Source organism: Corvus hawaiiensis, chromosome Z (assembly GCF_020740725.1).
Source record: "Corvus hawaiiensis isolate bCorHaw1 chromosome Z, bCorHaw1.pri.cur, whole genome shotgun sequence".
NCBI classification, from domain to species: domain Eukaryota; kingdom Metazoa; phylum Chordata; class Aves; order Passeriformes; family Corvidae; genus Corvus; species Corvus hawaiiensis.
This window is the reverse complement of record NC_063255.1, coordinates 15425607-15439141: the sequence shown is the minus strand read 5'-3', so window position 1 is coordinate 15439141 and position 13535 is coordinate 15425607.

Below are 13535 nucleotides of genomic sequence, written 5' to 3'. Positions count from 1 at the left end.
TGAACATTCATGTTTCTGCTGGTACCTATGGCAGCAATACTGTGGCGTGCTCATGAATGTCTTTAGTCGAATATTCCTCAAAATAACAGCTGGATGTAGGATATGCACTGTAAATGTATTTATTATATATGTAATAATAAATGAACAAATAGAATACTTATTTTACAAATATCTGTATGCTGGTCTACCTGGGGTGGAAAGGGTTGTCTTGAATTGGAAAAGACTGTTCCAAGAACATTGTGGCAAAGATGACAAGCAGCAGGGAGTGGTAAGTGGCCTGCTGTCCCATTCAAGAATCATCTGCGGAACGCAGTGACACCAACTTAGAGCAGCACAGGAGGGAGGTGAGAGCTGCATGCTGGAAGCAGGTGGGTCAATTCTGCCAGTGTTCTCACAGTTCTTGCCCAGGAACTTTCGGTGAGGTCTATGGGAACAGCAGACTGGTTTCAGACCACAAATCTTGCCTCCAAGAGTGGTTAAAGCAGCTGTCCAGAGAAGAGTCAGAACAAGGTAAACTTCATGATGCTTCCTTCTGATGCTCTTTGTGGTGCTGGTGATTTTTAACTTGAGGGCTGTTCCTGACTCCATGATTTCTCTAATAAATTCTGTGTAGTTCCATGGATTTACAAGTGCTTCTAGAATATTAATATCTTCTTTTATTTTAAACATGATTCCAGCTAATTAATTTGACACCCTCCATTATTTTTTCAAAGAGATGCTGAAGTGCTGCCCTCCTGGCAATGGAGATACTGTAGACCTCTGTCTTATCCCACCCTATCCTGCTCTGTGGGGTGGCAGTGTCTTGGTTTCTTTTTCCCCAAACCTTTGATCGTCTTTGTTCTTCTTTGAACCTTTCCCATTTAAGTGGATCATTTCTGAGCTGTGAGGACCAGGAATATGAGGACCAGAACAGCATCCAGCATTCCAAATGTGGACCAGCCTCCAGGAGGAAGCTGTTTGAGGATAAGAGTTTGCTCTTTGCTCCTAATCTTAAGAGCAATGGTCAGTAATTAAAAAAACCCTTGTTTTTCTTCAGAGCATGCTGGAAGGCTGCTGGGAGGAGCAGACATGGTGCCAAACCACAGAAGCCTTTTGTAGGATCCCAAAAGGGGAAGTTCAAGGGGTTGCTGCAACTTGGGAAGTCACCCAGAGAACAAAAGAAGTCACCCTGATGAGAATTGGTGGGTGGTTGAGACCTTCTGACAATCCTTTCATTTCTAGACTTCTAATATTTAAAAATATTAATTAATTTTGTAGGAATAGAGAGAAGGAGAACAAGTCTGGTTTTTGGACTTCAGAGACTTTTTGATCTTTGGGAAATCACCTTCAAAGCTGTGGCCAACTTGGGTCCATGACATCATCAGAAAACTTTGCTGGTGGGATGAGATAGCTGGACTCAAAGGGATGATGTGTGCTTGTGTGCACAGGGTGGGAATAAAAGGTCCATATGGGAAAGGATGTTGTGTTTCTGGGTGTGTGATGGATGAGAGCAGAGACCCAAGGGCAGGAGTAGGAAGGGTGGTTTATCAGCCTTCCTGGAAGAGATTAGCAAGTTGATGGATGGAGATGAGAAGACTGGGAGTGACTAGCATAGACACTGAGAAGGCAGATGGCACTTGAAATGTGGGATTTGGTTTCTGGACAGCATCAGGGAGGGAGTAGGCAGTGTTGTGGCAGTGGAGTAGGTCAGGCTGTTCATGGGATTTCCTCCAGACATGTCATCTTCCTCCTTTTCTGCTCTTATGCTCTCATTTCCTCCCTTCTAGAGAAATCTCTGGACGTGGCTCTATGAACATCTGCAACAGCCTAATGAGGCTGGCAGTATTGCCTGGAGCTTGGTGGGACATTCACTGTGGGTCTGAGCCCTCCCTGGGGGTTGTGGTATATAATCCCTCAGACTCTTGTAAACTAGGAGTGTGGATGCTGGAGGATTTTTTTCAGGATCTCATTTGTCTGGTATTTTATCTTCTCAGTTGTTGCCTGAGATTTATGTCCAATGTAGAAATATTTGTTCTTGCACCAGTGTTTTTTATCACAGTAAAGTCTCCTGGTGCTTGGATAACATTGTCATCTTAACTAAACTTTGTTCTGCTACACCAGGCAAGAGCTGGGTTTTTGCTCATAAGCAGTGCTCTCCATTTCCAGTCCCACGTGCATAACTTGTTTTTGTTTCTCTCTGATGTACAGCCTCTCTAGCATCACTTTCCCCTAGCTTTAAGAAGTACTTCTCATTATCAGTCCCTTCTCATATTTCTCTGCCCATTTCTATTATGTCACCCCAGAGTCCTTTCACCAGGAATTCCCATCTCACATTGTATTCAATGAGGGGTTTTTTTGAGTCCACCTAGATTTGAGCTTTCAGATATGTACCTAGAAATTAAGTTTGCCCACCTACAACCTGTGGGAAGATTCAGCTGGCTCACAAATGGTACTGAATGCCTCTTACTATCATGTATTTATTCCTGCAAGCGGCCACTGCTTCCACGTCATCTCAGAAGCAATGGACAAACTTTCAGAAATGTACACCTTGAACAGGTCAGAGTTGGGAAATCTCTAATTCCCCAGCCAGGATTAAGCTGGTTCTGCGCATTCTAGCTCTGCCTAATCCATGTTGCATCTCACTTCTCTTTCAATCCTTCCTTTTTCTGTTCTTCAAGACTTCTAAAACCTTGAATGCTGCTCAGGTCAGCTGCAACACTCACAAGTCACTTGGATATGGCACATATTTGGGACAAGAGCTCCACCTTCACAGATTAATAGACCCCCTCTTCCTTCAGTTCCACGTGTGTTACCAGAAGTGTAGCATGGAAGTGATCCTTTCCTGGAGATCAGGGGAATTTGAGCCCTCTGAACTTCTAGTGACCATAGCACAGTATAGTCTATTTCCTTGTTTTCTGTTTTGGGCAGTTTCTTTCCCTGTGGGTGATATCTGAGGTGAAGTCCTTTTGTGGTACATTTTTCATCTGCCTGTCCTTGCCCACCTTCCCTGACAAAAAGCTGTTGGGGCTTTAGGAGTTCTCCTTTTGGTTTTTTTTTCCTCTTAAGGAACTTTACCCCATACATGTTGCTACGAGACAATAACGACTGGATACTTAAAGAGAGCCAAAAGACCCGGCCACAGCTCAGGGGAGGAGTCCAGCTGGCTACTCTCTCTTACCTGGGGTTTTCTCATGTAGGGCAGACATGCCACAAGATTCTGGGGAAAAGGAGCTGGGTGGAGCCCCTAGCCCTCTTGTTCTCTCGGCATTCGGAGGGGAGAGAAGCTGCGGTGGCTGTGGGGAGAATTCATCACCACTGCGGGGTTCTGCCTTCTGCTTCCTTCCTTCTACCATGAGTGGAGCTTGCTCGTTGGAGCGGATGTTTCATTGGGACCCTATTTAACACCCTACCTCACTAAAAGAGGGACTTTTCACCATCTGCTCAGGTGCCTCAGGGGAAAAACCCCGGGATCCCGAGCCCGCCTTTCCCTGCCCCGCTGGGAGCCGGGCCACGGCCGCTCTGCCCCCGCCGTTCCTTTGCTGCTGCTCCGAGCCTTCGCCACACTGCAGCTCTGCACCCCCTGCCTGCCCAGAGGTCCTGGGGTTCCCACTGCAGTTCTGGAGTTCGATACATCTTGTCTGCCACCTGGGATTTGTGCTCGTCCCTGCCGTTCCAGCCTGCCGTTCCAGCCTGCTGTTCCCAGGGGTCTGGCCGGACACCGGGATCGGCTGCCCAGGGGTTTGTGAAGCCTTTGTCCCATCCCTTCCCGGGATCCCAGGGCACCGGTGCCGCGTGCTCCCCGAGCTCGCTCCGGAGCGCCCCCTGCAGCCGCGGGGGAACCATCGCACCTGCCCTGCTCACCGGGAGCCGCCAGCGCCCCTGCCGGCTGCGAGCGGAACTGCACCCGAGGGGAAAGGGCCTGACAGCCGAGAAGGCTGGCACTGGGTTTGTGATTGCTGTTACTGCCATAGTTGTTGTTGTTTGTTTGACTGGTTATACACATATAGATATATAATAGTAAAGAACTGTTATTCCTATTTCCCACATCTTTGCCTAAAAGCCCCTTGATTTCAAAATTATAATAACTCGGAGGGCAGAGGGGTTACATTTTGCCTTCCAAGGGAGGCTCCTGCCTTGGTCTTTCAAACCAAGACAAAAGCATATGACAGAAAGGAGACCAGGCCTCTTTTGAAGACACCATGACCATGAAATAGGCTTTAGACTCAGCAGAGTCCCCAGGAACTGCCTCACACCAAAACACCAAGGAAACCCTCCAGCATCACACCAACAAGCTCAAAATCTCAAGAAACCACAATGACTTATGAGGAGAGAGCAAACCAGATCCACAGCACTGCAAACCACCTTTGCAAATTCCTCTCTCCTAAATGTGTGCAAGTCAAAGAGGGGCAGAAGAGCAGGTAGGTGAACTGTGCCTCTCTAATCCAGATTCTGATGACATCTGTCAGTCTCACCTGGGGACCTCTAGCACAACAATCCTGCTTAACACTGAGCAACAGCAAGTTTGTGAGGTGCCTGAGCTGATTCCTTTGCACATTTTGTGTGTTGCAAAAGACACTGAGAATCAGAGAAGTGCACTGGGAAAGAAGATTGATGATTTTTGGCAGCCTGCAGGTGACAAGGAGAAGTCTGGAAGTGTAACATTGGTTATTTCAGTACAATATAAAACACTGTGTGACAAATAATGTAAGCATATTGAAAGTTCAATGAATACCACATGAAATTTGGACCTCTAAGCACTTGGCATGTCCACAGGCCTGCAGTACTCATCACAAACTCACACAAGACTTCTTCCAGTCCACTAATAGTTTCACTTTGAGACAAAGGCATTAGCCTCAAGTTCTGTCACGATAAAGTACATAGTGCTCAGTACTCTCAATGTGCCTCAAAGAACCTTTATATTTTCCTCTATTTCCTTGTCAAGATTAACTCAGATGAACTTTAACCTGATCTTATTTATCTTGACTTGATTTTGCTTTGTGAAGTCTTTTGTTGTTGTTTCAGAAATCAAAAACCCTTTATTTATCCTTAAATATAAACTACAGGTAACTATTCACTGGACAATAGTGCTTTTATAAGTTACTCTTTCTAGTATTTTTGCTTCTTATTGGAAGTAAACCCAGAATAACACCTCCTCTTATCATCTCTGTGACTGTGTAGTGACCAAAACCTGTCATATCTGGTAGTGCCTTGATTAATAGAAGCTATTCACCAATTGCTGAGATACTGTTTTCCTGTAATGACAACTGTCAGCCAAAAGAATTTTCATCTATTTTCCATAATTCAGAGTGAGAACACCAACTCTGTGAATGAACCTGAATTAACTGAATTCTGCAAAGAAAGAAGTGCTCTCACTGCCTACTGAGAATCTTTTTTTCTCTTCCCCCCCTGCCCTCTGCCCTTGAGACGCTCTTTCTCAAGGCTGTCTCATAACCCTCTGGTGTTTAGCAAACTAAGGAACATAAGCCTTGTCTGTCAGCATCTCCAGAAGCAGAAAATACAATTTACAGTGGTTTGCCTCCTTCCTAATCACAGTTAGAGGTGCAGAGAGGTATATGGCTTTGGCAGCTGGAAGATGTGATGAAGTCAAACAGCCTCCTTTAATTCAAGTTGCTGATAAACATGGTCGGTTTATCCTTCTCTGGAGCACAGCAGCTTGTCAGACTGCAGGTCCTTATTTGGAATTATTTTCATGTGCCTGGAGTCAAGCCTAGGTCATCAGTTTCATCAAAGGAGGAAGTTTCTGAGGATGACCATCACAGATTCAATAAAAACACAATAGAAACCAAGGTTTTCTCTCAAAGCTTGGCAGCAGCAATAACTTATTCCCCTGTGTGTATGTTTTTGTGTGTGTAGTTTGAAGCCATAAATACCCTCTGTGTTTCAGGAAAGTTTCTTGCTCAGTTTTGAAACACTTTCCAACAAACCCACGCAGTTTTTTACAAAAACCCTCAATCCCCATGTGCTACAGATGTGAAATTTTTGGGGCATTTTCCTCCTCTCCTTTCTCCCCCCACTGGAAGTAGCAAAACAGCCATGAGCAGAAGTGGGACACCATGGCCAATGCTGGATATGAAGCTATTGTATTACAGCTGATTCCTGCAAGCCACCTTTTCCTGACAACACCTGACAGCACTACAGAGAAACCCCCACACATTTTTCTGCAGAGGAGAGCTTGTACTCCAGCCTAGACACTAGAAGCAGGAAAAACAATACCTTGTTCTTTCAGCTGGAGCCCAAATTAACTAAACTCCTGCCATTATTCCCCAAATGAAGGAGGTTGTGAAGGCTTTGGTCACTGGGTGAGTGCTGCACACCATCAAACCTGAAAGCGACAAGTTATGAAAGAAATTAAAGCAAAATCTCTGTCAGAGGAAGTTTTGCTTCACAGATTTGTAGCCCTAGGACTTTTTTTGGGGGGGAGCACTCTTGAAAAATAGAAAACATGAGTGTGTCAACTCCAGGATAACAAACCAAAGCCCTCCCACTGGGTCAGCTCACAGCCTCATATGCTCAAATGGTTCCTACATTTCAGTGCCAGCAAAAGCACATATTCCCGTAAGCCAGCAGGTACAAGTCACACTTCCCAGGAGCCATCTGATAACTGGCATGATGGCACTTGGTGATCACCCTTCCCTAGTCAGATTTGGTCCCTATCACAATCAAAAGATGCCTCTTTAAGCAATATACAACCCTTAAATTTCATAGTTCTAGTGATGGCAAGTAATGCTTTTCCACTAAAAATAGCAATAAACAATACAGAAACTGATACATTTTGCCTGGGAAGTCTTTTTCCTCTCCATCCTTGACTAGTCATTTACTGGCTTTATCTTGTATGTCACAACATTTTTTCTTGCCCAGATAGCCAAAGTGAGTTGTACCTGTGTTCAGTCTTTTCATTTTGATGTCAAAAAGCGTGCAGGATTCTTCCGTGCTATCCGGACTAACTGTAGCAATCAGTCATTTTGCTGAGGTTTCAAAATTTTTACCTAATATGCATGAGGATTGAACCAAAGGGAAGCAGGAACAAGAAGGTAACATGGCTTGGGGATATCCACCTTTAGTCTTCCCTGCATGGTGTGGGATGATGAAATGGGAAATAAAGAGATATGTTTTGCCTCTTGACACTGATACATCTCAGTCTCCAGTGTCTGTCTGGTGCCATCCTGGTGCCAAAGCAGAAGCAGCTCACCCTTGGTAAGAGCTCACATCTGTTCTGCAGAGCACCACCATAACGAGCATCAGTAAAGCAAGAGCAAATGATGCTGCAGCCAATTTTGTCCATGCTGTAGGTTTCATCTTTAGTATGTAATGTGGTTTGAGAACACTGACAGAGAAGTGGGACTTGGCAGAAGACATTGCTAGCATGAGTTTTAATAAAGGCGATCAACTTCTGTGAGAGAAGAGCCCACCACTTCTCTCGTCATTTACCACCCCACCATCTGCCCAGCTCACTGCAGACTTTTCTTACATTCACCAAAGCAATGACGACTGCAGGATGTCCCATCCCTGGAGATGTTCAGGGCCTGGCCTAGCACGTGGCATCCCTGCCCACAGCAGGGGAGTTGGAAAGAGGTGATCTTTAAGGGCCCTTCCAACCCAAACCATTCTGTGATTCTATGACTCTCTGTGTAACATCCATATAATCAGAGCCAGGGAAGGACCAGCACATCATTTCACCTCATCTACTGCACTGCCCAGGCCACAGTGCACCACCTGTGAAGTTTGTATTGAGCTCAGTGGCTTTGGATGCATTTGCCAACTCCACCAGAAAAATATTCTTTATCTTGCTGCTGAAACTCTAAGAAATTGAGATCAGCTGTTGGCATTTTGCCCTGTTGGTTAATGGTTTGGGAGTTTTTAGTTTTCTAATACTCATTTACTTGGTTTAAGATTTCCAGACACTGGTTCTTTCTTTATTACACATTTGTGACAGAAGGTCAGGTGTTTAGAGCAAATAAGTGGGGGGTTTAACTGGTGTTGTCTATCTGCAGGTTTACCAGAGCAGAATTAGTTGCTGAAATGAACCCACATGTTTCAATCGGTCCAGAACAAAGAAGAAAGAAATGCCAGATAACACACCATTGCCAGGTCATGTATTTTGGTATTTCAGAAGCCTCCTGGAAGGATCAGGTAGTATCCCATCTTCTCCATCTCACTGAACACTGGTTAGAAATAAGCTAAAAATAAATACAAGTTTCCTTCTCCTATCTTTCCTGTAAAGCACCAGAGATTGATCTTACACAGTCCTCCATGGTTTATGGGCACCTCAAAGCTTCCCTTTTCTTAAGTGTTTGGTTGCTGCATGTCATGGTTTAGGAATGGTATTACACAATTTAGTAGTCCTGCAAAAAAAAAAAAAAAAAAAACAACCAAAAAACCAAACACCAACAAAAACCACACTCCCACTCATTTCCACTCCCCCTCCAGAAAACACAAAATACAAAGAGATAACAACAATTTACTGGAAACAGCAACGAGATAAGAAAATGAACAGTAACAGTGACAATAATAACAAAAGGTATGGGACAAAGAAACAATATACACAGAAAGCCCATGGCAAAATACTGACCATGTCTTCCCCACCACCCCAGGCCTCCTCCTGACTGGAAAGGAACATCCTTCTTCCTGGAAGTGAGTGTCCCTTTTCCTCATCCCTGGCAATGATGTGAGGAGGTATCGAATTCCACAATGTTTTGGCCATGCTCCCTCCCTCTGATCCCGGCTGGAACCAGGACCAAGCATCTCACTCAGATTCCCAGGGTCCTGCTGGTTAATGGATTTGGGATCAAGCAGAAGTATTCTTTCAGGTCATGTTAACTGGAGATTCAAGGGATTTCCACCCAGCTCATCTTCAAGTAACTTTCCAAGCTCCTTTGGCATTCCTGTCCCAGGTAAAGCTTTCTCCATGAAAAGGCCTTGCCTGTGGGAGGCCTCTCAATTAATCTCACTGCCTGTAATGAGCAAGTCAGCCCTCTGAGGACTGAGGTATTTTTGTCAATTAGTGGTTTGGGTTCTTATCACCTTCTCATCTACATCCAGCCTGTTCCTCAGACCATCTGATCTGACTAGAGAGTTCTGCAGAACAGGAAACCTAGGCAAAAATTCTTTAATTTTCTCTTTTTTCAAGTGTTCCCAAACAGAAAAAAATTGTTACTGGTCTACAAATCTGGGAAGCAAAACTTCCTCCAGCAGAGATTTTGCTTCCATTTCTTTCCTAACTTGTCACTTTTGAAGAATGGAGTTGATCTGGGTGGGTTTCTTACCCAGACTACACAGGTCTCTGGGAAGCCTTTGGAAGCCCCATAGCCTCCCAGGTTTGTCACTTGCATGGTGTAGGTATTTTGCAATTAGGTAATGGACCACTTTGCAGGACTAGAAACACTGACATTTGGTATTTGGTGAAGATAACATTTTCTTGCCCAATGTCAGGAAAGCAAACCTTGTTTTCTTTACAGCATGGCAGCGTAAGCAGAATTCCCACATACCTGCTGCTCCAGCATGCCTGAGTCCTGGTCTGCTCGTGGGCCTTCAGCCAGGACTAACACATCCTTCACCACTGCTTAAGGTCCTGCCTCCCTTAGGATACTGCCCTGGGCAGGCTGATACTGCACAACCCAGGACTGTGCAGACATACAGGGATGAGATCCTGCAAGTGTTGTGGTTTTGCTGGTCCACTGCCACTCCAGCCAGCCACAGGCTTCTCCCTGCCAGGTTAATTGTATTGCTTTTCTTTGGACCTAGGTCTGGCAGGGTATTGCTCCAGTATAGCACAATGAGTTCATTAACACAGAACTTGGAACAAAGGCTCATGACACATGGTGAAAATCATGAGAAATCACAATTGTCTGGGAAAAAAATACTTTAAATAGAAAGATAGAGCATGCTACATATATATAATCATTGTTAAAATAGCATTAAATGCTATTTTAACAGAAGAATAACACAAACTTTGCTTAATTTTCACTCTGTCGGGCAAGCTGATTTTTCTGGCTCTTCATGACAGCCTGTAGTGGTGCCAAAGGCTGTGCAATCACAGCGTGTATCCCTGTGTTGAATGTGTTGAATGCCTGGCATGAAATCAACCACCAGAACTGAAGACACAACTGGAAGGGCAGCTCTGTCATCACAGAATCACAGCATGGTTTGGGCTGGAAGGGGCCTTAAAGACCATCCTGTTCCAACCCCCCTGCCATGAGCAGGGACACGTTCCACTAGACCAGGTTACTCAGAGCCCCACCGAGCCTGGCCTTGAACATTTCCAGGCGTGAACCATCCATGGTTTCTCAGGGTGGTGAGAGATTACAGGTGAGGGCAATACCCAGCAGTGCAGGAGCTGGTATGCAGCCACAGTTTATGACTGGAGACCTGGAAAGGCTCTCAGGTGACCAATTGACATAATCTTTGTGAACTGGCCGCTGTAGTTAAATGAGGGGGCAGGAATCCAAGCCCTCAAAATATTCTCCATACTTTGCCAAGGTCTAAGCACCTTCCCCATGAGATTGCAGGAGAGTGCTGGCTTAGTCATGGGCTTGCCTACTGGCTCAGGTAGCTGTTTCAAAGTGAAAGGTAACACATAAATGTGTGTTTGTGTGTCTGAAGCAAAGGGCAGTATATCTAGTGATAGTATTTCACACTCTGACTCCTGCAAGGAAATAAAAAAATACCCCAAAGCATCTCACGAGAGTATTTCTCCTTGGATATGGTTCATTGAAGTTCAGCATAGAGCCTGTCCTGAAAAACATCACATCCAACCCAAGCCATTCTATGATCTCCTAGGACTGACAGTGTCCAGAGGCAGTGGAGAGGGAAATTGGAGTGATAAGTAGAAAAATAACTTTCCCCTCTCCTTTGAAGTCTTGCAGACACAGTGCTGAAACCAGCCCTCTTGGAAAGCACAGCAGCTCGCTGCGTTGTAAATTCACGTACGCTGGGGCTCCTCCAGAAATCTGTGAACAGAGAGTTGAGAGAGATCAAAGCCTTAGGTAAGTAGGGCACCTATTATAGCAAGCATTTATCTTTTCTTGAGAGGAGACGGGAGAGAGCAGGAAGTTTGATGATTTTGCAAACCTAGACCAAAATTTTATTTCTGTAGCTGGGGGATATCAGACGTTTTCACAGTGGTTTTGAATTTGCATCTCTCAACATCTGATGTCCCCAGCATGCAAGGAACAAACTCAGGCACTCAGAAACATGTAGGGAAAAAGGGGAAACAATGCTAACAAGGTAATATCTTTGTTTAACTTACTCCCCTGACAGTTTAAACTCTACTTGGGGTTACCACTGTTGAAATTATTTTTCTTGTTCTTATTTGTCAGATGCCTTTTTCAAAAGCCTAAATAATATTGCTGGGTTAAACAGAAGCCTTTAGGTATGGCTGTGATATTGCCTTAACTCAAATTCTCCAGGGAGGAGATGGAAAGCTCTTCACATTCTCAGAATATGGGAATATGTGAGAATCTTAGAAAAATATAATTCCTGCCTAGTTTTTCCTCCCCAAGCCTTTCCAGAATCTTGGCACCTTCAAGCACCTCTTGGGACAAATCAAATAATGAAAAGCCAAAATCTGCATAAGGTTTTCAGTAAAGCAAATTTGGGAAATTTGAGCAGTGGGATGTATTCTCATCTGGTGGATGCTGTAGGTCAGTTTCACTGAGGGCCCTTGGCACTGACTGCCTAATAGTGCAGGCAGGAAACAACCACCTGGCCTGGAAAATACAAAAGCTTGGGCCAATCCTCAGTTAGCACACAGTATGTTAGCTTAATTTCTGACTTAAGCTGGGACAGAAAATGGCCCTTAGTAACTCATTCCGCAAGGGGAAACTGAGTCTCATGTATTCTGCTTTGCCTGTCATGCTGAGGGAGTGTTTTAACTTTAATATTTTATTATAAACCTGTCAGCCATTATGTTTCTGGAAGTCCTTCACCAAAATTTCTCCTCGGGCAGAATGGGTATTGGTATATCTGAGTCTGCTTTTGTGGGGATTAAAACTCTACGCACTGTGTTGTTCTTAATGAGCACTGTTGTGACTGAATATGGGGTATGTTAAATAAAAGTATTTTGTGATGTTTTAGAGCTCCCTGACCAGTTCAGGGTGGATGATGCCAGACAGACATATGTCAGCAATCACTTGCAATAATATTTTAAATGTTTTCATTGTAGAAGTTCATGTGTGTTGAACAAGTCCAAGTTTAACACGTGTTGTGATCTTTTGCTTGTTTGCACAGTTAGGCACGTAGGGTCAAATTCTAATCTATGATCCTGTTGTAAATTCAAAGTCCTATCACATTAATGATGTTACCTATGAACCACATTTAATTGTTAAATGTGGATCATGTTTATTTCAATTGCAGAAAAAGTGAGATGAAGCTGAGCAGAAACCTTGCACAAGACTTGACCTACCTCTCACAAAATGAGCTCTGAACATTGTTGACCCCTAAGTGATGTTGAGTTTCACCTTCACTGGGGCCAGATTTTATTCTGTTACTGTTCTCTAGCTGCTATTTTATATAGATGCCTCTCATGACTTTTAATGTCCTTTTCTTGTAATGTTCTCTACATTTAACTGCTGGTCAGAGAGCCAAAAGGTTTCGCTTCAGGTATTCAGCCATGACTGAAAAATCTCAGTTTTTCTTGAAGCCTTAGAAATTGTTGCTTTGAAGGTTATGTCACTGATATTCTCACAAGCTGCTGGGAAACTGAGACTTTTCACAGCAGCCGAAGGGAAGCAGGAACATGAATAGTCTTGAAATTCACTGGAAAGTGACAACCACACTATAGCAAAAGTTAAAATGGAAACCTTGGTCAGGAGTTCTCATGACAGCAGTGGGTTGTAGTGACTACATGACCATGTGCTGCTTTTAGACTCATATTGTGGCACTCGTTCTTTACTTAACACCTCTTATTTTTAATTTTCCATCATGATGAAAGCACCAGGGAGTCTGTTTGTGCAACAAACATCTGACATGCCTTAGAACAAATCAAACCAGTACTAACAACACCAGGGAGGGCTGTCTGAATCCTAATCAGGAACAACAAACCCATTTCTACAGAGCTGTCCCTCCCTGGGGTCTTATGCTATTCCTTCATATGTTTCAGAGTGAAAGGTTGTTTATAGCCCCATTGTAACATGTTTAGCATTAAATGTCAGGAAGCATCTGCTGGCATATTTCTCAGTAGGAGACTTCTAAATTCTGCAAGTGAGTTTGGGTAGCTGTCCTGAATATACATGGGAGTTCCCTCCAGAGATTTAAGTCATGTCTTTGAAGGCAAGTTAATGCTGCCTTATTGCAAATATTCTTCATGAAATAGGGTTCTCAGCAAAGGGTCAGGCTGAATATTCGACAGCAGATATTTTGTTCTTCCCTCATTTCAGTAACATCCACTCTCTGGCCCATGTTGTAGGCACCACTAGGAGATTGCTATTTCTGTTATTTCTGCCATGTGTGAAGTCACACTCCCCTGAGACACTGGTTTCAGTCATAATGCTGGTTTAAGGAGTTAACTTCTACCTAACCCCAGCACCACAGTTCCTCTG